Source organism: Protopterus annectens, chromosome 9.part0 (genome assembly GCF_019279795.1).
Source record: "Protopterus annectens isolate FY-2018-M chromosome 9.part0, PAN1.0, whole genome shotgun sequence".
In the NCBI taxonomy this organism is placed as follows: domain Eukaryota; kingdom Metazoa; phylum Chordata; order Ceratodontiformes; family Protopteridae; genus Protopterus; species Protopterus annectens.
In genome coordinates this window covers 1088749620-1088776488 of record NC_056743.1, presented here as the reverse complement: position 1 = coordinate 1088776488, position 26869 = coordinate 1088749620, and the positions used below count along the sequence as shown (strand labels likewise).

General features: G+C 44.8%; 1 protein-coding gene across 3 annotated transcripts in view; it reads left to right on the top strand.

Annotated features, from left to right (window-relative positions):
* LOC122811822 (cyclic AMP-dependent transcription factor ATF-7-like) overlaps positions 1-26869 on the top strand; it is a 2228331-nt gene that overhangs the window by 94140 nt on the left and 2107322 nt on the right. The gene's annotated exons all lie outside the window — the stretch shown is intronic.

Genomic DNA, 26869 nt, shown 5'->3' with positions numbered 1-26869 from the left:
TATGGTAGGCAAGAATCTTTTATTTTTCCCTTTACTACAGTGTAAAGTGATGATTTAGACTTCTAGGAATCAACTAGCAAAAGAGGGGACATATTGCAAGCTGATGTGGATTATACATGTTAAGAGCAGCATAGCATGTGTATGTACATGACACTGGAATGCTGCCAATCCATTTTATTTATTCCATAGTTTCAGCTTTCAGATTTAGTCTCCTAGTAGAAATGTACTTCTTCAGTTCTGTTGAAAGGGTGACCAGATTTTGTGTGTGTGTATGTATATATAAGAATCTGTAAATTAGTCACAGTTTTACCGTGTTCCTTCGTGGAAGGTTGTGCGTTAGGCCCGGCAAGCCAGCACGTAAAACTCTGCTGCCAATCATTAGCGGACCAGAGTTCTGCTGTGGCGACCCCTAACATAGTAAAAGCCGAAAGACACAAACAAGTCACAGTTTTACTGTATTGATGGTGGAGGTACCCGTCTGAATATAGAAGAGAAAGAAATGCAGCCAGGGTGTATCTCTGGGCAAGTGTTTTTATTGCTGGTGATGTTTAAAGTTGGCTTTGGCTATGTCCATTAAAGAAAACTTCTGTAAATGTGAATGTAGGCACAATGCCAACCATTCGTCCTACATAAATTTAGTATGTAGCCTTTTTTCAGAAAACTTTAATTCGATTTACCTTCACAGTGGGTCTTGATGCAGTTCTTTATTCCTTCCCTACTTGTGTTATTTTTACACAAAAATGATACAGGACTTGGAGTGGGTTTCGTTTTGTTTTGTAGGTCCAATTTCAGTCATTTCACTGTTTAATGCACACCTTCAGAATAGCCTGTTTTGTACTAGTTCTAGTTTAAGCTCTCATTTGCAGGAGATATTGCATTGTTTATATTAGAATTTAGTCGTCTTTTTAAGATTGTTATTCCGTGGCATTCTTATGCTGACATTTTATGTGTCACTTTGAGGTTTCTGTCTCAGGCACTTGATGAACCTTGAATCTGTTCATAATGGTATTTCTGTTTGTTTTCAAGTTTCAGGAAGACTGCTGCAAAGGCAGCACCCATCCCTGGGGTCTGGAGCACTCCTAGTGATACTTTCATATTGCCAGAATCACCTGTCTGGCTACCACAATACTATTGATTTTTTTTTCTTACACTAGGTTTTTAGTAAGCCTGAACTTTTTTTAATGGGTTTTCGGGGTAGAAAGGGTTTTGTTATAGTTTCAGGCCTTTGGTCTCCCATTATAGCTGAAAAACTATGAAACATTCGTCACTACTGATATATTCAGAAAAACTCAAACTTTCTACCAAATGTTTTCGTTAAATGCATGATCTGATGTTGTCAGTCTTCATTCATTCTTGACAAATGGGACTCGACTTGGCCGTTGTACAGCTCGCGCCAGCCAAAAAACTCTTGAGTTAAGACTACCCACAACACCCCTCTCTCCATTACCTCCGATCTCATTTGCCGCACTAATAGCAATACACGTTAGCCAATACTGTCCAGTTAAGTTCAAAATTTAGTAATCATCTTTAAAAACTTTCTCTTCCTTTTAAACCCTTGGTTATTATTTACCTCTCTTTCATATTTCTTGAGTGATTCTGCTTTTCTACCCTAAATACCTTTGCAATATCTTCGTTACCATTGTTGGTAACCTTCTTTTCTCCCTCTTAACCTTTTAAGGTAATCCTTTATATTACCATTGTTGGTATTTCTGTCTATCCTACCAGTCTTGGTATTTCTCTCTACCGTTGGTAGAATTTCCATTTATCTGGGGGCAGGTGTGTGTGTGTGTCAGCCTTTCCTTTACTTACAAAATGGAAAAACAAAAGGGCACTCCAGGTTTCAAGGAGTGCCAAGACTGTGGGCAAAAGATGACTAATTCAGATGGGCATCATTATTGCGTTTACTGTTTGGGTGCACCCCATTTGGATATTGATTGTTTGATCTGCCAGTACCAGAGTCTTGGTAGAAAGACGTAATACGTTGATCTTAAAGGGGATGCTAAAATCTTCCTTTGAGGAAGTCTTTTCCAAGTTGGATCCTACTCCGTTCTCAAAATCTGACCAAACAAAAAAGAGGAGGCACCAGAGACTAAGAAACACCAGTCTTTGGTTCTGAGGAGACTGATGGAACCAAAGAGTAAGGTTCCAAAATTCCCGCAAAAGAATCTTCTGCATTGGCTTCTTTTGTTACGGCACCAAAGCTTCAGCGCTGATGTCTGCATTGGCTTCTCTATTCTCCCAGTCGGTACCAACCTCACCATCTGCACCACATTAGACTGTACCAACCCCTTTGGTGCCGAAGTCTGAAATTTTCTTGTTCCCAGGACAAGCTATTCCCCTTCCATAGACCCCTTTGTGGGTCATCTACCCAGTCTGTTTTTTGGAAAGGCCAGAATCTCCTTCGGGGATGTCTGTCCGATCTTCCAGGAGTCTCTCAGAGGTAGACATTGTGAGATTGGTAGATCAGCTTTTGGTGGCCAGGGGTCTTCCTGACGTTCTCAGACCTCTCTCCCCTCTGTAGTTGGGATTTCTTAGGTTCATAAGTAGGTACTAGGCTATCTGCCCGAAGGCATTTATAAGCCTAGCCAGAATGTGTTGGCTTTCGCCGCCACCTTAGTTCCCTGTGCCTCTGTCCAGCAGAGCCACTGAAGTGATCCCCGGGGTAAACTTACTGTTTCCCATCCACTCGTCAAGGTTTCTCTTGAAGAGTGCTAGCGAGGAGCTCTGCCTAATGTAGATTGGAATCTTGTTCCAAAGCATGGGGAGTCTCTCTGGGACAGGAATCTATCCCTCCAGCACGTCCTATTTATTGTTGTGGTGAGGTTTAGATCTCTAGAGCGTGTGACTCGAGGGGATAAGTTTTTTTTTAGGTGGAGCATGTCCATCAATTCTGGGTTGGACATGGCCTTGTATGTCAGGCAGAGATCACCTCTGAGCAGGCGGTATGCAACCGAGTACAGCTGGAGTTTCTTCAATCGAGCTGGATAGGTCATCTGGTTGAGGCCAGTGATCCTCTTGGTGAGGTACTTCTGTGGTCTTTCCAGCTGTTGCAGGTGTCTTGTAAGGTACATCCCAAATGGGGCATTGTCTCTATGATGGGTCTGATGAGTAGAGGGGCACAATGACCTCTTTTGATCTGGATGGCAAACACTTTTGTGATTAGGTGGGCCACATAGAAGGATTTTCTAACCACTTTGGCAATGTGATTATCAAAGGAGAGATTACTGTCTACTTGGGTCCCTAGATCCCTTATTATATTTTCGGTATTTAGGGGCCTCCCACCTATGTGGTAGTTTGTGGGTACTTTGTTATTTCCAAAGGGAATAACTGTGCACTTTTTGGCATTTAGCTTGAAGCCATAATTTTGACACTAGGTATCCGTCTCAGTGAGACCCTTTTGGAGGATGTCTGTGTCAGCCGGTGAGTCAGTTATAGCCCCTAGTTTGCAGTCGTCTGCGAACCTGGTTAGCCATAGTCCTCCTGTGCTAGTCTGTACCTCTGAGAAGTATATGCCGAACAGGAGGAGTCCTAGGACTGAGCCCTGGGGAAAGCCACTTGTAACTGGTTTAGAGTCAGACCTAGCTCCCGCAACTCTCACCATGTGGGTTCTGTCCGTGAGCCAATTGGCAACCCATCTTGTGACATAGGGGTTTATGTTCAGGCTGGTGAGCTTGTCTATATTACCAGAATGGGGAATGGTGTCGAAGGCCTTTGCGAGGTCTAGGTAGGCTGTGTGTACCTCCTTTCCCTCATCTATAACCTTGGTAACTGTCTCAAAGAAGTCCACCAGGTTTAGGAGGCAGGATCTGCCCTCAACAAAGCCGAACTGGGTAGGGTCCAGTGTTTGGAGGTTCCCAATGTCTCTGTTAATGAGTTCCATGATGATGCGCTGCATAGTCTTGCAGACCAAGCTAGTCAGGCTTATTGGGCGATAGTTCCTGGGGTGTTTTGTGGCTCCACCTTTGTGGAGCGGAATAACCATTGCTGTGCACCACTCTGTGGGTATGTAGCCTGTGGAGAGGCTGAGATGTTCTTCATCTCACATTGCTGCAGTCCTTACACATGGGTAGTCCGCTGTCCTCGGTCGGCCCGAATACCAAAGTATTAGGCTGACGTCGGTCAAGGCGCTTAAAACTGACATCAGGACGTCAGGGTACAAAAGCGCATGACCGACGTCATTTCCTCAATCTTTTTTGCCACATGGTCCGATGCAGAAGCAGCGTTGCAAGTGCCGTTCGGCGTTCTGAAATTTTTCGAATTCGGAGTTTCAGACCGAATCCAAGTTGGCTAAGTACCCCGTTGGGGAATATTTTGGTTCTTTCTTGCCCCAGTGTTTTACGTGATGTCAGAAAAAGTGAATAACTGTATTTCTTGTGGGAAACAGATACCGCATAGGGATTATCATTCTTTGTGTATTCCTTGTTTGGGGCCTGAGCACGACGTTGTTGGGTGTCGCTTCTGTGCTAGGTTCAATAAGCGCACTATTAAGCGAAGGTTAGATTGTGCTAGGCTGGTTTTGGGAAGCGGTGCAATTATAATATGCCGTCGGATTCTCCGGCCCGCTTCTGAAGAAGCGCAAAGACAAAGCAGTTAAACCCAGGCAAGATGAGTCGTCCGTTCGGACGCCGGTTCTTTAGAGGCTTCAGTGGAACCGGTGGTTCCGGCGGAGACTTCTCTGGAGTCTCAGGGGAGACTTTGATTTTGCAGGAGGTGGTCTCTCAGGAGGCAGGTCAGGCTGAAGGGGCTTCTCAAGTTACTGTACTCCCTCCCTTCCTAGGGTGGTTAGGCCTTCTCCTTCTGTTTCCAAGGCTTCTCCCAGAGGCAGGCCAGTTTTAGCTTCTGTTGGTGTCACTCCTAGTTCAGCAGGGTCTGTGCCTAAGAAGCACATGCTTAAAATGGCAGAAGATTTGATTACTCTGATTAGAGGTTCTTTGCCCCTCCTGATAAGAGGCCTAGGGTGGAGCCAGAGTTGGGAAGTTTTGAGCAGGCTTGGATGTTTCAGAGTCTTCAGCTGAAGACTTGCAGGAGTACTCTCCTTATTCTGATTCTGATGCAGATGATTCCACTCCTTCTGCTTCTCCTCCAGAGGATTTTTCTTTTTCAGAGACACTTCATTCTATGAGGGAACATTTTAAGTGGGAAGGTCAGGACTTCTCTGATTCTCGGAAAAGGCTTAGGGAATTTTTGCTGTTACCCCAGCATAGGCCCTTGGCTATACCTCCTGTTCTGGATGTTGTGGAAGATGTGTTTGCAGAGGCTTCACTTAATCCTGATTCTCTGCTTCCTGCTCCTGTTAAACCGGATAGGTATTACAGGGTGCCTGAGGCTCATAAATATCTTTATAAGAGTCCTAGAGTGGACCCAGAAACTATTAGTCAGGGACCTAAGGGTGTCAAGGCCACTGTTGTAAAAAATCCGGTTCCTCTAGATAAAGAAGCCAGAGCTTTGGATAGATGGGGAAAGAAGGTCTATACATCTTCTACCTTAGCTATGAGGGCTTTGAATTGCCAGTTTCATATGCTGAAATATCAAAACTTTCTTCTTTCTCAATTGAAGTCTAAGGTGGATGCTCTGGCGGAAGGCATTGAGTGTAAAGAATTACAAGATTTGGTGCATGTCTCTGAACAGGTGGGTAAGCATTCATTACAGTGTGGTTTTGATGCTGTGCAGGCCTCGTCTAGGGTGGCTGCCACTGGCTCAGTTCTTCGCAGGCACGCCTGGCTGAAGGATCAGAATTTATCTGACCATGTTAAGACAAGGATTTTGGATGCTCCTTTGCAGTCTGATGTGTTGTTTGGTTCACCTGTGGAGTCAGTCTTGAAGAAAATGGAAGACAAGGCTAAATCTATGCAGGCTGTTAAAGATTTTTGCAAGTTCAGCCTCCAAGTTTAGTAGGAATTGGCCTGCTAAGGGGTGGACGTATCCTTCTTATGATTCTCAGTCTAGGGGTAGATCTAGGCGTGGTAGGGGCAGAGCTCAGAGTTCTTTCAGACCTAGAACAGGAGTTCACCTGCACAATCTTCGGTGAGGGCAGGGGCCAGTCCTTTCGTAAACAGGCCCAATGACCTACTTTTTCAGCTGCCAGATCCTTCTTGCCTGGCAGCACCTTTGGGAGGAAGGTTAGCACTCTTCAAGGAAAATTGGATGTTGATTACCCAAGACAAATGGGTATTGGATATCATACACCAAGGTTACAAGTTTTATTTCCATACCTTGCCTCCTTTCAAAGGCATGCCGGACGTTCCTCCTCAGCAAAGACTAGAGGCTCACAAACAAATTTCTCTACTACTTCAAATAGGGGCCATACAACCAGTCCCTCTGCCAGAAGTGGGCCTAGGATTTTATTCTCGCCTGTTTCTAGTACCAAAGAAAGGAAACACGTGGAGACCAATTTTGGATTTATCTATCCTCAACACATATCTGGACATTCCCAAGTTCAAAATGTTGACGTTACAACAGCTTTTACCTCTGCTGGGCAAAGATCACTGGATGGTGACTCTGGATCTCAAGGAGGCTTACCTTCATGTTTCTATCAGGCCCAGTTGCAGGAAGTATCTGCGTTTTGGCTGGGACTTCACATTATCAGTTCTCTGCATTGCCCTTTGGCTTATCTACTGCCCAGAGTGTTCACGAAGGTTCTGGCTCCAGTGGTAGCTTTCTTCAGGCTAAGAGGAATACAAATCTATCCTTATTTGGACGATTGCCTGATTCTGGCCCAAGAAAAGGACGAACTTCTTCATCATTTACAGTATGTGATGGCAGTGTTAAGATGCCTGGGGTATTCTGTGAGCGAAATAAAGTCCAGTCTAGTACCCTCTCAGGACATGTGCTTTCTGGGTGTGAGACTGAATACAGCATCCCAGATGGCCTTTTGACCCCGGACAAACAAAAGAATCTTTCTCTTTACTTCCACCAATTGTCTCGTCAGTCCAGGCTGACTGCAAGGACAGTCCTTCAAGCCTTGGGGTTCATGGCATCTTGTATTCTGGTACTTCCCAATGCCAAACTGCATATGAGGAAGCTACAATGGTATCTCAAGAATGTATGGACACAGCACTGCCAAGATATGGACACTGTCATTCAGATAATACCTTGCATTCAAAAGGAATTTTTGTGGTGGGCTCAGGAATGTCACCTAAACAAGGGACTCTCTGTGACCCGACCAGAGGCGAGTCAGATTCTAACGACAGATGCCTCAGACAAAGCTTGGGGAGCTCATCTAAATGGAAAATGGGTACAAGACACGTGGCCTGCCAGACTTCAACATCTACATATCAACTTGAAGGAGATGTTAGCAGTCCAATTTGCATTGATAGCTTTCAAGGATTTACTTCTTCCAGGGCAGGTGTTGATTCAAACAGACAACACAACTGTCATGTGGTACATCAACAAGCAAGGGGAACGATTCTTATCCTCTATGCAGACAAGCAATGATTTTGTGGGAGACTGCTCTCAGTTTACAGCTAAATCTTCAGGCAAGGTTTCTGCCAGGAGCACAGAACTCCTTAGCAGATGTGTTGAGCAGACAAATTATGGATCCCCACGAGTGGAAATTGGATCCTCATGTATTTCAGAGATTGACAGTGTTATGGGGAACTCCAGACATAGATCTGTTCGCTTCTCCACTAAATTACCAGCTGCCAAAGTTTTGCACAAAAGGTTTCATCCCACAGCTTGGAAAGTGGATGCTCTCTCATTCAATTGGAGCAATCTTCACGTGTATGCCTTTCCACCTCTGCCTCTCCTCCCAAAGGTACTCCTGAAGGTCAGACAGGACAAGCCAAACATGATTTTAATAGCTTCCAGATTGGCCTCGACAGCACTGGTACCCATTACTGAGAAGTCTGGTACGGGAGCCTCCATGGCCTTTGCCTTCGATTCCTCACCTGCTGTCTCAGGAGAACAGTCATTTACTCAATGTCAAACTTCATTCTCTACATCTGACAGCCTGGCATATTCTGTTTTAAACCCTGGAGGGTCTCAGCTTCCACAACAAGTTTTGAATGTTATTTTGGAGGCCAGAAGGCCTAGTACAAGGAAAGTTTACGCAGATAAATGGAGGAGATTTTTATTTTGGAGTACAGCAAAGGACTTTGATGTTTCTAAACCTAATTTAAGTGTTGGCTTCAATACCTTACTGAGTTATTGGACAAAGGTTTGTCCTTCTCCTCTATAAAGGTTCATGCTGCAGCAATTTCTGCTCACTATGACTGTGACCCACCATTATTTTCTCAGCCTTTGTTTAAGCATTTCCTTAGAGGGGCAAAGAATATAAGACCCCCACGTAGAGCTCCTACTCCTGCTTGGGATCTCAATTTTGTGTTGGAGAAACTCACTCTACAACCTTTTGAGCCTGCAGCATCTGCAGAGTTGAAATATTTATCATGGAAGACTGCTTTTTTGTTGGCCATTACCTCTGCGAGAAGGGTTTCTGAATTACAGGCCCTTATGGCAGTTGAGCCTTTCTTAATTTTCCACATGGATAGGGTGTCTTTGCGTACTAACCCTTCTTTTATGCCTAAAGTGGTTTCTAGTGTGGCTTTAAACCAAACTATTCATTTGCCTACTTTTTATGCAAACCCCCAAAATAAAGGGGAAAGGATTTTGCACTCTTTGGATGTACACAGACAGTTGCGATATTATTTGAGCAGAACTAAAGGGTTCAGGCAGTCTCAGCAGTTGTTTGTTTCTTTTGCTTTGGGTTCTCAGGGCAAACCTGTTTCAAAACAAACTATTTCTAAGTGGATTGGTTTTTGTATTGCTTTCTGTTATTCCCATCATGGTAAGGAGATTCCAGCTGGGATTAGGCCTCATTCCACTAGGGCTACTGCCACTTCTACAGCTTTTTAAGGGGTGGCTACTAAAGATATTTTGGAAGCAGCTACTTGGAGTTCAGTGCATACTTTCTCTAAGCATTACCACCTTCCACTTTACTCTAAATCTAGGGCTGGATTTGCCACTGCAATTTTACAGGGCATTTTGGCAGCTCCTAATGCTTTATAGTTTTGCCATCCTCCCTTACCTCTGCTTTGGGATTCTGCCCATATGTAAGGACTGCAGCAATGTGAGATGAAGAACATAGTACAGTTTTGTACCTACCATAAATGTAGATGTTCGAAGATCCACATTGCTGCAGTCCAATTACCTCCTCCTTCCCCTCTGTTGTTGAAGGTGGTGGTGTGGTTTGTGTTGTACATATTGTAAATATGGTTGGTGCACGGGTGGTTGGTTAGTTTTTGCTGGTTTTTGGCTTTGGCCTTTCTTGTTGGGGCCTTCTGACATCTGGGGCAAGAAAAGACTGAGGAAATGACGTCGGTCATGCGCTTTTGTACCCTGACGTCCTGATGTCAGTTTTAAGCGCCTTGACCGATGTCAGCCTAATACTTTGGTATTCGGGCCGACCGAGGACAGCGGACTACCCATATGTAAGGACTGCAGCAATGTGGATCTTCGAACATCTACATTTATGGTAGGTACAAAACTGTACTTTTGAACAGTGTGTTTAGGTGAGGGGTTAGTTCGTCTTTGAGCTTGTGTAGGACGCAGCCTGGGACACCATCCGGTCCCATTGATGCTGTGTTTTTGGCTTTGGAGAGGGCTATTTTAACCTGAGTGTCTGTAATTTCAGGGACTCTACATTCGTCTGGTATGGTTATGGGCCCTTTTGGGGGGGTGAGAGGGGGGTGACATTTGCACTGAACCTGTCTGCCAGGATGTTGGCAATATCGGTTGGTTCAGTGTGTTTTGCGCCATTCTGCACTAACTCCGAGCAGATCTCAGCATTGCCACTTAGATTCTTGACATAGCTAAAGAATGCCTTGTGGTTATCTTTAGAGTCTTTGGCAAGTTTTCTTTCAAAGCTCGCCTTGGACGATTTTGTGAGGGATCGTAGTTTCTTGTTGATACTGATCAGGGATGTCTTCCCTTCTTGGGATTTTACTCTTTTCTGTACTAGTTTCCTCCTTCTATTGTATAGCTTGTTTATGGCAGGGGTCCACCAGACTGGTTTCCTTTTCTTAGAGGAGTGAATCTTGGTTTTGCTTGGGATAGCACGATCCATGCATTCTTGTAGGTGCCCGTAGAATGCATTAGTTAAGGATTTTGCAGCTTGGACAGCGTTATCCTTTAACATGGGGCTTTGAAACTTTCCACCTCCATCTTGAGTAACGTGAAGTTTGCTTTTGAAAAGTTTTTCGCGGCGGTTTCTTTGTCCGGGGGAGGGAGCAGAATGTGGATATCCAAAGTGATTTATTTATGGTGGGATCTAACCAGCGAGGGGTTGACCTCCGGTGTGGAACACCGGTTGCCCATGTTGGTGATGACCAGGTCCAATATGTTGTCCCCTCTGGTGGGAGTATTGACCAGTTGTTCCAGGGCATTTAAGTTTATAAATTCTAGGAAATGTTGGGCAAGGGAGTTAGTACTTGAATAGTACTCCCAGTTAATAATTGGGTAATTGAAATCACCCAATATTAGGGTGTTTGGTAAGACCTTTATGTTACGTAGTGTTTACAGAAATGTGGAATGGGGGTCCTGGGTCATGGTGGGTAAACTGTAGCAAGTTGCAATTTGAATTGTGGTTTTGCCCGTTGTTAGTTGCACATGGATAATCTCTGAAGCATCGTGCTGTGCCACTGGTATCCTTGATGAATATGGATACTCCCCCGCCTTTTGTATTTCGGTCCGGGTTCTGTGGCTGAAATGTATGGTACGAGTTGTAGCCTGGTAGTGCTGGGGTGCTTTCTTGAGCCTTAAACCAGGTTTCTGTTACTGCACATATATCGATTTTCTCCATACTGAGGATTGCCTCGAGTGCATGCATTTTGAGGTTTAGACTTCTGGCATTGAGTAGTATTACCCTCAAATTTTTGTTACTTGTGCTGTTTATGGTGGTGGGTTTGTCTTTTGAGCCTTGCCTAAAAAAGGCACTGTGGGGGTGGCAAGAGCCTTGGCCAGTATTCGAAAGCCTAAGGGTGACGGGTGCAGCCCATCTCTAGTGAAGCAGCATGGCTTGTCGAGCATGTCATCCCAGGCAGACATACACTGGATTCCCTTTGAATGACACCAGAAACTTAGCCAATTGTTGAAGTTGATAATTTTTTTTTATACTGTGGTATCATTCTTAGTGAGGGCAGGATGCTACTCAGGGTCAGGGTCATACTGGCCTGGGCTACGTGATCAGAGAGCTCTTCCATGTCTCTCTTCATGTAGTCCAGGGAGGTGCGGCTCAGGTCATTCACACCAACATGGACAATGACAGAGTCGTATTTGTACTTTTTCTGGAGTGACCTGAGTGCTTGCGTTATTTGGCGGATCCTGGCACCCAACTGGCAGCTAACAGTAACCTTCTCCTTATTCAGCCTGGTGAGTGGGTTGTCAGTGTGCCTGACTGTAGAGTCACCTATTACTAGTATGTTGGGTATGTTATTTTGCCTTGAGGGCTGTGATTGCGTGGCACACTGGTTTTGTGAAGTATGTGCTTCATGGTTTGTGTTGGGGGGGGTGGAGGTTGCTTGGATGTCTGCTTTGGAGGGCTCTGTTGCTTTTGCAGATTTCTATTTAGAGCCTCCGAGTATGTTTTTGTATATTTACGTGTGTTTTTTGCCTGTGCTGGTTTAATGGGTCTGTGTGAGACTGTTGGTGTGATGCCAGTATTTCCCTTCTCCTCTTGACTGTCTGATCCAGTCTTGGGTTGAGAGAGCTTAGCCTCCAGCTTGGCTGTATAATTGCATCTCTTGCATGTATTAGTGTTTGGTGGTAGGAGGAGAGGGTTGTCAGTGTACATGAGGCAGTTGTAACATTGCCTCAAAATGCCCAGATTCACCAGTTGGACTGGAGAGTACACCTGAAACTGCCCTTTGGACATGCCTGGATAGGTCAGTAAACTGTTTTACTGAATGGCTGGTAAGGTTGAATAGAGAGCCTTGTCCTTCTGTAGTGCTAGGGTTTATAAGTGCTTGCTATGAGTTTTGAGCAAGTGCCGGGCTGAAAATGAATGATTTGAGTGCTTAAGTTGAAAGTTTGTCTAATTCCAAGGGAAAAATTGAAGAGGAGACTTTGTGGAGCTGGGAATAGTTATACCCTAGCTAACCGGCACGCAAAACCAGGCAAATGCGGTTTTTATAGCAGGGAAATGAAAGAGAGAGAAATTAGCCCAAAATGGCCAATAAACTACTACTTTCTGGGCTGAAACCACTCCTCCAGGGACAGATAGGCTGTTCAAAGCTCCCCTCTCTCACAGATGAACAGAGACACTTTAACTGTACAAGTAAGGTATGGGCAAACACAGAGATTTGTAACACAGCCTTGAATTCAGCAATAGCCTGAAAATTGGACTCTACTAGCTTATAAAGGTGGGAAACAAGTATATATATTTTTTCCAGAGAATAAAGCAGATACAATAAAAAAACCAGTTTAAATGCGCATAAAATGATGCTTATTGTTATATATCTCAGTTCAGAGTTGTAGTCAATGCCCCTAGTAATAAAGTCGGAAAAATTACAAACACAGTAAAAGCAGATGAATAAAGTGCAATTTTTATATATATGTATATATATATATATATATATATATATATATATATATAAATATATATATATATGTATGTATGTATGTGTATATATATATATATATGTATGTGTGTGTATATATATATATATATATATATATATATATATATATGTAAAACAATAGAAAACGAACAGTCTGATTTAAACAAGTTACCCAATTAACCAGAAAAAAACTCAAAACTGAGCCCTTTTCCAGCAGTCTTCAGTCAGACAAGTTCTAACTGCACACTCCCGCTACTAGGGTGCAGGGGAACCTTCTCATAGGTTCATAGTTAGATACTAGGCTATCTGCCCGAGGGCATTTATAAGCCTAGCCAGAGTGTCAGCTTTCACCGCCCCATTGATTAATTAACTGAACCTCTGTCAAGAAGAGCCAATGAAGTGATCCCAAGGGTGTATTTTCTGTTACCCATCCACTTGTCAAGGTTTCTCTTGAAGAGTGTTCGTGAGGGGCTCTGCCTAATGTAGTTAGGAATTTTGTTCCAAAGCATGGGGAGTTTCTGTGACAGGAATCTATCCCTCCAGCATGTTCTATTTATTGTTGTGGCGAGGTTTAGCTCACTAGAGCGAGTGGCCTACAGTGACTTGGATTTCTTTAGGTAGGGCATGTCCATCAATTCTGAGTTGGACATGGCTTTTTAAGTCAGGCAGAGATCACCTCTGAGTAAGCGATATGCCACTGAGTACTGCCAGAGTTTTTCCAGTCAGGCTACATAGGACATATATTTGAGGCCAGTAATCCTCTTGGTGAGGTACTTTTGTGGTCTTTCCAGCTGTTGGAAGTGTCTTGTGAGGTACATCCCAAATGGGGCATTGTACTCCATGATGGGTCTGATGAGTGACGAGTAGAGGGGCACTATAACCTCTTTATTTCTAGGTGCGAACCCTTTAGTAATTAGATGGGCTACATAGAAGGATTTCCTGACTACGTTGGCAATATGATGGTCAAAGAAGAGATTACTGTCTACCTGGGTCCCCAGATCTCTTATTACCTCTTCTGTATTAAGGGGGCTGCCACCTATGTTGTAATTCATGGATGTTTTGTTTTTCCCAAATGGGATGACTATGCATTTTTTGGCATTTAGCTTGAGACTATGACTTTGACAACAGGTGCTCGTCTCAGTAAGGCCCTTTTGGAGAATGTCCGTGTCAGCCGAAGAGTCAGTTATGGCTCCCAGTTTGCGGTCATCGGCGAACTTGGTTAGCCATAGTCCTCCTGTATTCGCTTGTACTTCTGAGAAGTATATGCCGAAAAGTAGGGGTCCCAGGACTGAGCCTTGTGGGACACCACTTGTGACTGGTTTAGAGTTGGACCTAGAGCCCACTATTCTTACAATATGAGTTCTGTCTGTACGCCAGTTGGCAACCCTTCTTGTGACGTAAGGGTTTATGTTCAGGCTGGTGAGTTTTTCTATAATTCCCGAGTGGGGAATGGTGTCAGAAACATTGGCAAGGTCAAGGTAGGCTGTGTGAACCACCTTCCCCTCATCTATGGCCTTGGTGACTGTCTCGAAGAAGTCAACCAGGTTTAGTAGGCATGATCTGCCCTTAACAAAGCCGAACTGGGTCACCAATGTCTGATAATGAGTTCCATGATGATCCACTCCACAGCCTTGCAGACCAGGCTTGTCAGGCATATGGGGTGATAGTTACCAGGGTCAGTTGTGACCCCTCCTTTGTGGAGCAGAATAACAGTTGCTGTGCGCCATTCTGTGGGCACGTAGCCTGTGGAGAGGCTGAGGTTGAGCAGTGTGTTTAGGTGGGGGGTTAGTTTGTTCCGTAGTTCGTGCAAGACACAGCCTGGGACACCATCTGGCCCCCTTGATGCTGTGCTTTTGAAAGGGCTGTTTTCACCTGTGCATCTGTGATTTCTGGGACACTACACTTTTCTGGTATTGTTGTGGGCCCTTTTGGGGGTGAGAGCGGGGTGAAGTTTGCACTGAATCTATCTGCCAGGATGTTGGCATTATCAGTAGGTTCAGTATATTTTGTGCTATTTTGCACTTGCTCAGAGCATATTTACGAGTTGCCACTTAGATTCTTGACATAGCAAAAGAAGGCTTTGTGGTTATCTTTCGAATCCTTGGCTATATTTCTTTCGAAGTTAGCCTTGGATAATTTTATGAGGGACCTTGCTGATACTGATCAGGGATGTCTTTCCTTCTTGGGATTTGCTTTTTTTCTGAACTAGTTTCCTCCTTTTATTGTATAGCCTGTTTATGGCAGGGGTCCATCAGACTGCTTTCCTTCTCTTAGGGGTGTGAGTCTTGGTTTTGCTAGGGATGGCACGATCCATGCATCTTTGTAGGTGCTCATAGAGTGCATTTGTAAAGGTTCTTGCATCTTGGACACTGTTATCCTTTAGCGTGGGGGCTGCAAAACTTACCACCTCTGTCTTAAGTAAAGTGAAATTTGCTATAGAAAAGTTTTTCACTGTGGTTTCCGTGGTTGGGGGTGGTGGTATGGTGTGGACATGATTAGTTTATGGTCTGATCTAACCAGTGACTGGTTGACCTCCGGTGCGGAACACGTGTCGCCCATGTTGGTGATGACCAGGTCCAATATGTTTTCACCTCTGCTAGAGGAATTTACCAGCTGATCCAGGGCATTTGAGTTGATGAATTCCAGGAAGCGCTGGACCTGGAAGTTTGTACTTGAGTAGTTTTCCCAGTTAACGGTAGAGTAATTGAAATTGTCCAATATCAGGGTGTTCGGTAGGACCTTCATGTTTTCCAGTGTCAACAGAAAGGCAGAGTGGTGGTCCTGGGTCATGGAGGGTGATCTGTAGCAGGTCACAGTTTGCATTGCAGATTTGCCCCATATTAGTTGCACATGGATGATCTCAGAGGTATCATGCTGCGCCACTAACCTGGAGGTGTACCTATCCTTGATGAATATGAATACACACCCTCCTTTTGTGTTTCGGTCCATGTTCCATGGTCGAAATGTGTGGTATGAGTTGTAGCCCAGTAGTGCTGGGGTGCTCTGTGGAGCCTTGAACCAGGTTTCAGTTACTGCACAGATGTCTACGTTCTCCATACTGAGGAGTGCTTCGAATGCGTGCATTTTGAGATTTAAACTCCTGGCGTTGAGCAGCATAACCCTCATTTTTTTTATTTGTGCTGTTTACGGAGGTGGGTTTGACTTTTGAGCCTTGCCTAAAAAAGGCACTATGGGGGCAGCAAGAGCCTTAGCCATTATTCGAAAGCCTAGGGGGTGACAGGTGCAAGCTGTCTCTTGCGAAGCAACTAGGCTTGTTGAGCATGTCATCCCAGGCTGACAGACACTGGATCCCCTTTGAATGATACCAGAAGCGTAGCCAATTGTTGAAATTGATCATTTTTTTTCTTTATACTGCGGTATCATTCTTGGTGAGGGCAGGATGCTACACAGGATCAGGGTCCTATCCGCCTGGGCTACATGATCAGAGAGCTCTTCCATGTCTCTTTTCATGTAGTCCAGGGAGGTACGTCTCAGGTCATTCACACCTTCATGAACAATGACAGAGTCATATTTGTACTTGTTCTGGAGTGACCTGAGTCCTTGTGTTATGTGGGGGATTCTGGCTCCCGACAGGCAACTAACAGTAACCTTCTCCTTGTCCAGCCTAGTGAGTGGGATGTCAGTGTGCCTGACTATAGTGTCGCCTATTACTAGTGTGTTAGGTATGTTATTTCGCCTTAAGGGCTGTGATTATGCGGCACACTGATTTTGTGTTTTATGTGTTGTCTGATTTGTGATGGGAGGTGCAGGTTTGGACGTCTCTGATGCTTTTGCAGGTTTTTATTTAGAGTCTCTGAGTATGATTTTGTGTATTTATGTGTATTTTTTGCCGTTGCTGGTTTAGTATGTCTGTGTGAGGCTGGAGGTGTGGTGCAAGTGTTAACCTTCTCCTCATGACTGCCTGTTCCAGTCTTGGGTGGAGAGAGCTTAGCCTCCAATTTAGCTGTATAATTGCATCTCTTGCATATGATGTTTTGTAGTAGGAGGAGAGGATTCTCTGTGTACATGAGGCAGTTGTAACATTGCCTCAGAATACTCAGGTTCACCAGCTGGACTGGAGAATATACCTGAAGTTGCCCTTTGGTCATGCCTGAATAGTAGGGTGAGCTGCTTAGTCGCTTGGTTGGTGAGGGGTGAATAATGAGCCTTGCCCTGCTGGGCAATCAAGTGTTGGGGTATATTAGTGCTTGCTATTAGGTCTGAGCAAATGCTGGACTGTAAGATGCTTTTTAAGTGCTTAGGTTGAGAGTTAGACTACATTCAAGGGAAAAACTGAAGAGGAGACTTGGTGGAGCCAGGAGTAATTTAGCCCTAGCTAACCGGTGCTCCCTGGACATGCAAAACCGTGCAAACGCGGTTTTTACAGCAGGGAAATGAAAGAGATATAAACTACTAACTTCTGGGCTGGAACCACTCCTCCAGGGACAGATGGGTGCTCAAAGCTCCCTCTCTCACAGGTGAACAGAGAAACCTCCTTCTATCCAAGTAAGGTATGGGCAACTCAGAAACTTGTAACACAACCCTGAATTCAGCACTAGCCTTAAAACTGGATTATACTAGCTTAGAAAGATGGGGAACAAGGAAAACATTTTTTTTTAAAAGAAGGCAAAAACAGTAAAAAAATACACTTAAAACAGCTTTAAACGACTACAAACAGTAAAAAATACACTTAAAACTGCTTTAGATGACTACACGCAATCAGAAAAGGCTTTTAAACAAATTACCCAATTAACCAGTAAAAAAATCTCAAAAATCAGCCCTGTTCCTGTAGTCTTCAATCAGACAAGTTCTAACTGCACACTCCTGCCACTGGGGTGCAGGGGAACCTTCTCCAAAAAAGAAGGCCTGGATTAGTGCTGAAGTTATACAAACAAAGCTAGATTCAACAGGCCTGAATCTAGTTTATGCGACAGCAAACAAGGCACAATTTCAGTAAGAAACAGTTCAAATATGCATTCACTATAAGCCTCTAACCAGAAATTCCCAGCTCAGAAGGGCAGAGTCCAGCCTCTCCTTTCACAAGAGTGCAGACCACAAACCTTCTTAATGTAAAATGACTGGCCTGAAGCCCAAGTGCTTAAACCAGAACTAATACACTTTTAGAATAACAGACACTGAGCCTTCAATCAGCAGTTCTCAACTTAAAAGGATGTAAGCTACCTGTCCTGCCACAACAGTGCAGACCACAAACCTTCTTAATGTAAAACAACCTGTATGAAGCCCAAGTACTTAAACCAAAAGACTTAGAATAGCAATTGCAATTTAATCAGGCTACTACCAAGCAGCAATAAGTGCAGCAGAATAAATAAAATTGAGTACTTTTAAAAAGAGGCAAAAGCAAAATAAAGTAGGAAGAAACACAAATACAGTAAAAAGCAGATGAATTATTTTTCAGCTCAGCTGTTGGTTCCAAGGGTTTCAGATCAGTTCTTATATTTTACTTGAAGTCATCCTTGGCTGTCAGTGCCCTGACGTTGCGGGCTCTTCCCTGGCTCCTACTTCTGATGGTGGTCCTTTGGAGCAGGTTGTGACCTCATTTCCGAGGTTGTCTTTCTCAGTTCCAGGCTCCCATCCCTCTTCGGGGGGGGGGGGTGCATTCCAAGTTATGGAGAGGGCATTAGCCTTTGCAGGCTCTGATCTGGCCCCTTCTGCATCTGAGTGCCTTATGTCTGTACCTTCTGGTCCAGAGCTGCCACCATCTTCCACATCAGGACAGTGTGCATCAAAGCTGCAAGTTACCCCTGTACAGAGCCATCCTCGTCATAGTCTTTCTCAGAGATTCCCACTGAGGAACCACCCCAGAAGAAGACTTGCAAGAGAAAACATTTAGATTCCCCGGAAGAATCTGTCACAGAATACACGGACTTCGATGAAAGGGAGAGATCCCCCCAGTCACCCCCTGAAGATGTCTCCTTTGGAGACATCCTAGAGATCCTAAAACAGAGGGGTGATTGGAAGTCCAAAGACCTCTCCTCTGCAGAAACCGTGTACTTGCAAGCCTTTGGTGCTTACCCGTCTACTTTCTGGGTGACCCTGCCTGGTGACGACCTCATTAAAGTGATTGCGCAGCAGGCGTGGAAGGCCCCCGATTTCATGGTGGTGGTGATGGCCACCAAGAAAGAACTTGCCGATAAGAGTCCCACTGTTCACCCAACTAACCGAGAGCCTAGGACGATGGACAGATTTGGAAAGCGGGTCTATACTTCATCGACCTTCGCTCTAAGGTCCTTGAATTTCTTAGCACACTTTACTAGACTCCAGAGGATCTGATTAAGAAGTTTTTGGATACCCTTGCTGGAGCTGTGCCTGACGAGGTGCAGGATAAGGTTGCTTCTCAGTTGGCCACCCTGGAGTTAATATCAAACTCGTCCATGTGGCTCATCGCTCATGCAGCTGAGGGGATGAGCAGAGCAGCGGTTTCAGGCATTGCCATAAGGCATCATGCCTGGATGTGCTTGTGTGAGTTCATGGAGCCTTTCAAGTCTTCCTTTGTCAATGCTCCTTTTGATGGACCATCCTTGTTTGGCCCCAAAGTCAGACACACTAGCCACGTGTGAAAAAGATAGAAAGACCCTTTCTGCTGTGGGCATTCGTTTTTCTTTTCCTCAGTGATCCTACTCCAGGAATCAGAGGAGTGGGAAGATGTGGTTCAAGAAGTCCCAAGGGCCTTTTCAGGACACACGTGGTGGTGGCTCCCCTTGGGGAAGAGGGGGGAGCTCTAATGGAAGGCGGCCACCCTGTAGCAGAGGTGGCCCACAAAATCAAGGCTCCAGAGAGACTCCTCCTTTAGACAATCCTACCAGCACTCTTGAAAGGAGGCATGATTTGATTACCTCTGGAAGCAGTCGGGGGAAGACTTTCATTGCACTAGACAGCCTGGTGACAAATAACCTCTGGTAATGATTCTCTGTACCCAAGTATCGGAAGTTATCATATCCCCTTTATTCTCTTTCCAAGAACACAAAGAAGAGTCCCCGATGTACCATCCAGTCAGAGGGATCAAGCTGCCTTGGAGATTCAAAAGCTGCTAGAAAAAAGGGTCATCCAAGTAGTCCCACCAGACCAGATAAGATCCGGATTTTACTCAAGGTTCTTTTTAGTGCCAAAAAAGACAGGGGACTGGAGACCAACATTGGATCTCAGCCTTCTGAACAAGTTCATTCAGCAAACAAAATTCCGGATGGTCATGGTTCAGTCTGTACTTCCCCTTCTAAAGGAAAAGTATTGGATGTGCTCTATAGACTTTCAAGGTGCATATTACCACATAAAAATGGACAAAAGCTCTAGGTTTCTCCGCTTTTGGCTGGAGCCAGTCATTTCCAGTTCGGAATACTGTCCTTTGGTCTCACCACAGCCTCCAGGGTGTTCACCAAATGCATTGCAGCAGTCATGGCTCACTTGAGACTGCATGGATGTTTTCTTCCTTAGACAACTGGCTCCTCACCTCCCCCACCAGGCGTCTACTGCTTCAAGCCACAAATTTATCCTGCATCTTTTCAACTTATTGGGTATAATGCTCAACAAAGAAAAAGCCCAACGGAGTCCAATCCAACACAAGACCTAGAGTTTATAGGAGCTCGCATCAATACAATCTCTTGTGTAGCTTCTCTCCCTCTTCACAGACTACAGAAGGTAAGGTCTCAAGTACAATTCGTCATACCTAAAGACAAAGTCCCTACTCTTCTTGTCCTGCAAGCTTTAGAGTCTATGGCAACGACCATTACTTTAGTACTTCTGGCAAGATTTTACATTGGACTACTTCAATTAACTTCAAAATACCTAAGTTACACAGTGGTCCATCCTAACACAGCCAATGATTGACTTATCCCATTTTAATGACCGGATGCTGCAAGAAGGATCTAGCCTGGTGGATGCAGTCAGAAGAAATTCTTCTGGGCTGTGCCTTCACTCCCTCTCAGCCCAAGGCCATAGTGACCACGGATGCCTCCCAGATCAGGTGGGGGGGCATGATCTGGGAAGAACAGTCTAAGGCACTTGGTCTCTGCAAGAGGCCAGTTTGCACATCAGTGTCCTGGAATTGAGGGCAATGCTCTTAGCGTTGCAAGCCTTTCAATCTGCCCTTCCTCTGGGGGCAGTTGCAGTTCAGTCTGACAACATGTCAGTGGTATGGTACATCAACAAACAGGGTGGAACCAGATCTTACTGCCTGTGCCGGGAAGCTCTCAGGATGTGGGAATGGGTGATATCTTCTAACTGCTTTCTAGTGGCAACGTATATCACGGGGAGCTCCAAAGTGATAGTGGACAAACTGAGCAGATGTATTCTCCTGACTCATGAGTTGTCTCTCAATCCCAAGGTGACGATGGAAATTTTTCATCGATGGGGCCAGCCTTGCTGCAGCCTCTTTGCTTCCCAAATGAACAACAAATGTGGCAGCTATTTTGCCCTAATCCCACCTCAGGGGAGGTCCACGAGAGACTGTCTCCTTCTTGATTGGCCCTTGGGATTTCTGTATGCCTCCCCCCCTTTCCTGTCATTCCCCTGTTCTTGAAGAAAGCCCAAAGGTTGAGAAGCAAAGTGATCCTCATTGCACCCTCTTGGCCCGACAGGTCTGGTTCCCCTTTCTTTGGCCTCACCTGATTCACCGTCCATGGATTCTGGACCTGGTTCCAGGCTAGGGAATGGTGCATCTCAACCTTCATAGTCTCAAGCTGACAGCTTGGTTTCTCCAATTCCATTAGTTGTCAGGCAGAGTAATCTAGCTTCCTTAGTACAAAAAATTATTCTGGCTTATCATAAACCATCCACCAAGAAACTATATTTGTACGGGCCCAAGTTGAAAATCTCTTCCATTTGCTAAGATAATCTAGACCCCTTTTCAGTACCTGTTGGCAAAGTTTTAGAATTTTTAGCTTCCCTTTTTGATCAAAGAGCTGTTCCACTGTTAAAGTTCAACTAGCAACCATTTCTAATTTCCACAATGGCTACGATGATCATTTTTTAATTTCCCATTGTTTATGCAAAGATTTTCTTAAAGGTGTCTTTCATCTAAAGCCCCCATTCAAGGACCTAGTAGCCCGATGAGATCTGACCCTGGTTTTACAGTCTCTGGTACTCCCACCCTTTGAATCAGCAGCAACTTGCCATGTCAAATTTCTGTCATGAAAATCTCTTTTTCTAGTGGCCACTGCCAGGACACTTTCTGAAATTCAAGCATTATGTGTAAAAAAAACCCTTATGTCATTTTTCTTAAGGATAGGGTTTTGTTGAGAACCAGCCCTTTCTTCTTAAGTTGGTCTCAGAATTTAATATTAATCAAACTATTGATTTGCCTGTTTTTCCCCAGTTTCTCCAATAAAGGTGAATACTGCTTGCATTTACTAGGTGTTCACAGACAGTTATGTTTCTACCTTGAATAGGACCAAAGAATCTACAAAATTGGACCAGTTATTTGTTTCCTTTTCAGGTCTGACTTTGGGAAAACCTCTATCAAAAGTTACCTTATCAAGATGGCCCAGAGATTGTGTTACCTTCATTCATTATCATAACAACCAGAAGTTGCCTGCACCTGTAGAAGCACATTCCACCAGATCAGTAGCCATGTCAGCTGTTTTCCACTCAAGGGCGTCCATGAATGCCGCAACATGGGCTACTCCACATACCCTTATTACTCATTACAAATTGGATATGGTCTCCAGGTGAAGAGCATGTCCCATTCATCAAGAATGAATGAAGATTGTACTTACCATAACTTTCTATCTGTGTTGTCGATCTTCATTCATTTGTGACATCCAACCCTCCTACAGATTTCCTGGAGGATTGGACACTTATTCTGGGAAACCTGTAGGTTTCACCTTGGACATGGCTTCTACATTGTATACCTGTTCTTCTACAGTACTATTTGGCTGCAAACTCAGTCTGAGGTAATGGGAGAGAGGGGCATTGTGCGTAGAGTCTTGGCTTGAGAGTTTTTTAGCTGGTGAGAGATGTATAATGGCAGAGCCGGTTCTGAGGATTGGAACCGAGTCCCATTCATCAAGAATGAATGAAGATCAACAACACAGATGGAACGTTATGGTAAGTACATAACTTCTTTTTTTTTATTCCCAAATGTTTTATGGATGTTCATCGTGCATACAGCTGCAGTCATTACAGATGGGTTATCCTGCCGTCAGGCGGGTCCTCGGTCGGCCGAATTCCAAAGTCTAGGTCCGGCGTCGGTTGTCGTCGCTTCTTCCCTGACGCCAGTGCGGCAGGGGTATAAAAGAGGCAGCCGACGCCATTTTCTTCTGTCTTTCTTGCCGCGCGGTGCCCGAAGCAGAACCAGTTCGCAAGTGCCGGTCGGCCAGCTCCTGAGATTTACGAAAGTATTTCAGCCGAAGTCTTCTTGAAAGCTAAGTACCCGTTGAAACTTTTCTTGCCTCAGACCGATGTCAGAAAAAGTTAATAATTGCATTTCATGTGGGAAGCAAATACCGCATAAGGATTTCCACTCTTTCTGTATACCTTGCTTAGGCCCAGACCACGACGTCTCGGCCTGCCGTTTTTGTGCTAGATTCAACAAGCGCACTATTAAGCATCGGGCGGAGTTCGCCTTCACTTTTGGCAAAATTTAATTATATTATGTTGTCGGATACTCCGACTCCAGTTTTGAGCAAAAAACGCAAAGATAAGGACCGACATACGAGGCCCGCACCTTCTACTGAAACCACGCTAAGGCCGACTACCGGTTCTCAGCGAGGCACCTACGGAGCCCCTGAGTACCGATGACACTACATTACCGGTGTCTTCAGTACCCGAGGTCGCAGGCTCCTCGGCCCCCATTCCTACTACAGATACCGACGCCACTCCTGGCGGGGAAACTCAGAATTTAGACAGGCCTGCCATTTCTCAAGGGGTCTTCAGGCCTTCCTCCTTCTCTATTAAAGCCTTCACTAAATCTAAAGCAGCCATGAAAACCAAAAAAACAGGTTCCTCAGACCCCCTCTCAAGGCACCATGCCTAAAAAGCAGATGCTTAAAATGGCTGAGGATTTGATTACTCTTATCAGGGGTTCTCAACCCCCCTCTGACAAAAGGCCCAGATTAGAGGAAGACTACCCTTCCTCAGATCAAGCTTCTATTACCTCAGAATTATCTGAGGACCAGGATTATGCCTATTCTCCATTCGAAGACTCTGATGCAGAGGAGTCTATTCCCTCGGTCTCCCCCCCCCCTGAGGACTTCTCTTTTGGGGAAACCCTGCATACATTGAGGGAACACTTTCACTGGGAAGGCCAAGATTACTCAGATTCCAAGAAAAAGCTCAGGAAATTTCTTCTGCTCCCCCAGCATAGGCCCCTGGCTAACCTCCTGTTTTAGATATATTGGATGATGTGTACACAGAAGCCAGCCTTAATCCAGATTCTTTGCCTCCAGCTCCTGTTAAACCAGACAAGTATTACCGGGTTCCTGATTCTCACCGGTTCCTATATAAAAGCCACACTGCTGACCTAGAAACAATTTCACAGGGTCCCAAGGGAATTAAGGCCTCTACTGCTAACAACCCATTACCTTCAGAGAGAGATTCCAGAGCTTTAGAAAGGTGGGGGAAAAAGGTGTACACCTCGGCCACTTTAACCATGAGGGCATTAAACTGTCAGTTCCATATGTTAAAGTATCAACAGTTTTTGATATCTCCTCTGAAAAACAAGATGACACAACCAGACCAACCAGATTTAAAAGAGTTGCAGGATTTGTTGCATGGTGCAGAGCAAGTGGGTAAACATACCTTGCAGTGTGGTTTTGATGCTTTAGAGGCCTCATGTAGAGCTGCTGTTACAAGGTCTGTTATACGTAGGCATGCTTGGCTCAAAGAGCAAACATTACCAGATCATGTCAAAGCTAAATTATTAGATGCACCTCTTCAAAAAGATGTATTGTTTGGTGTTAAAGCTGAGGAGGTACTAAAGAAAATGGAGGAAAAAGTGAAATCAATGCAAACAGTGAAGGATTTCCTGCAGGTACAACCTCCACGTTTCAGCAGAAACTGGCCTTCAAAAAATTGGTCCTTTCCAGCCACGGACAGACCTCAAAGGGGCAGATACAGACGCTCAAGGGGTAGAGGGCAACCTCAAGGATCTTTCAGAGCCAGACCGTGGCAAGCACCAACCCCAAGAGGTGGAGAAGATAGATCACAGTCTTTTAGAAAACAGACACAATGACTTCCCCCTACACCTGCCAAGCAAAGCTTTAATGGCAGCACCTTTGGGCGGAAACTGACATTATTCTCAAAAAATTGGCATATTGTTACAAAAGACAAATGGATTCTGGACATTATAGACAGAGGCTACCGATTCCACTTTCACACCCTTCCAAAAATGAGAGGCATGCCAAACCTGCCACAAAATCAAAGGGCAGAGGCACAAAAACAAATTTCAGCTCTCATGGACATGAAAGCAATCCAAGAGGTACCTGCAAAAGAACAAGGTCAAGGGTTTTATTCCAGACTATTCCTAGTACCAAGGAAAGACAAAGATTGGAGACCTATCTTAGACCTATCCATCCTAAACACATATTACAGGTGCCAAAATTCAAGATGCTCACATTACAGCAGCTTCTTCCCATGCTGGGCAAGGAGTCTTGACTGGTAACATTGGATCTCAAGGAGGCATACCTGCATGTCCCTATCAGACAAGATTGCAGAAGATACCTCAGATTTCTTGCAGGTTCAACCCATTACCAATTCTCTGCATTGCCCTTTGGCTTATCTACTGCGCCCAGAGTGTTTACGAAATGCCTGGCATCAGTAATCGCCTTCTGCAGACTACAAGGGATACAAATCTACCCATATGTGGACGACTGCCTGATCCAAGCGGACAGAAAGGACATACTGCTGCAGCACCTGGCGTCTGTAATAAAACTGTTGAACTTCCTGGGATACACAGTCAACAAAAAGAAATCCAAAACTAATACCCTCTCAGCAAATAATTTTCCTGGGTGCCAGCTTGAATACAACCACCCAGATGGCCTACCTCACGCCAGACAAACAAGGGCAACTGTCTCAATACTTCAGAAAAATGGCAACTTTCACCAGGCTAACTGCAAGGAAAGTCCTGCAGGCTCTGGGATTCATGGCATCTTGCATCCTACTAATCCCATGTGCAAAGCTGCATATGAGGAAACTTCAATGGTACCTAAAAACCTTATGGTCTCAACACAGCCACAGCTTGGAAGCAATTATACCACTCATTCCATGCCTTCAAAAAGAGTTTTTGTGGTGGGCTCAAGCTTGCCAAAGAAACACAGGTCTTCCTTTCTGTGTACCTCAAGCAACTCATATCATCACAACAGACGCCTCAGACTACGCCTGGGGAGCACACATGACAGATCAGTGCATTCAGGGAAAATGGACCCGAAAAGAGAAGCACCTTCACATCAACCAAAAGGAAATGCTAGCCGTGCAAAATGCTATTATGACCTTCAAAGACCTACTGCATCCAGGCCAGCTATTGATAAGGACAGACAACACCACAGTGATGTGGTACATAAACAAACAGGGGGGAACTCATTCATACCCCCTGTGCAGGCAAGCCATGACCCTATGGAACACAGCACTGGAATTGCAAATTCAACTACAGGCACAATTCCTGCCAGGGAAGGAAAACACACTGGCAGACAAGCTAAGCAGAAATATGAAAGATCCTCACGAATGGAAGTTGCATCCTCAAATTTTCACAAAGATAACTCAGGCATGGGGACAGCCAGACATAGATCTCTTTGCTACCCACTGAAATTGCCAGTTGAAAAAATTTTGTTCAAGGACCTATCATCCACAGGCCTGGAAAGTGGACGCACTTTCCTTCAATTGGGCAACATTGACGGTCTATGCCTTCCCGCCTCTTCCTCTGCTGCCCAAAGTTCTATTAAAAGCCAGAGCAGAGAGGCCAAAAATGATTCTCATTGCTCCAGACTGGCCAAGACAACACTGGTATCCGCTCCTGAAGAGCCTGACACATTCCCCACCATGGACCCTACCTCTAGTCCCTCTTCTGTTGTCCCAGCACAACTACAAGACCCTTCACAGCCATCTCAAAACCCTAAATCTAGCTGCATGGAGAATTCCTTGATTTCCCAACAGATTCTCCTCTCCAAGGAGGTGCAGGATGTCATCTTGGAGGCCAGAAGACCTTCTACTAGAAAAGCCTACTCCGCCAAATGGAAACGATTTTGTGCCTGGAATCAAGAAAAGGGACAGAATCCTTGGGTAATAAATATACCTCAAATTTTACAGTACCTAGCTGAGATGTTAAACAATGGACTTTCCTTCTCCTCCATCAAGATCCATGCTTCAGCCAT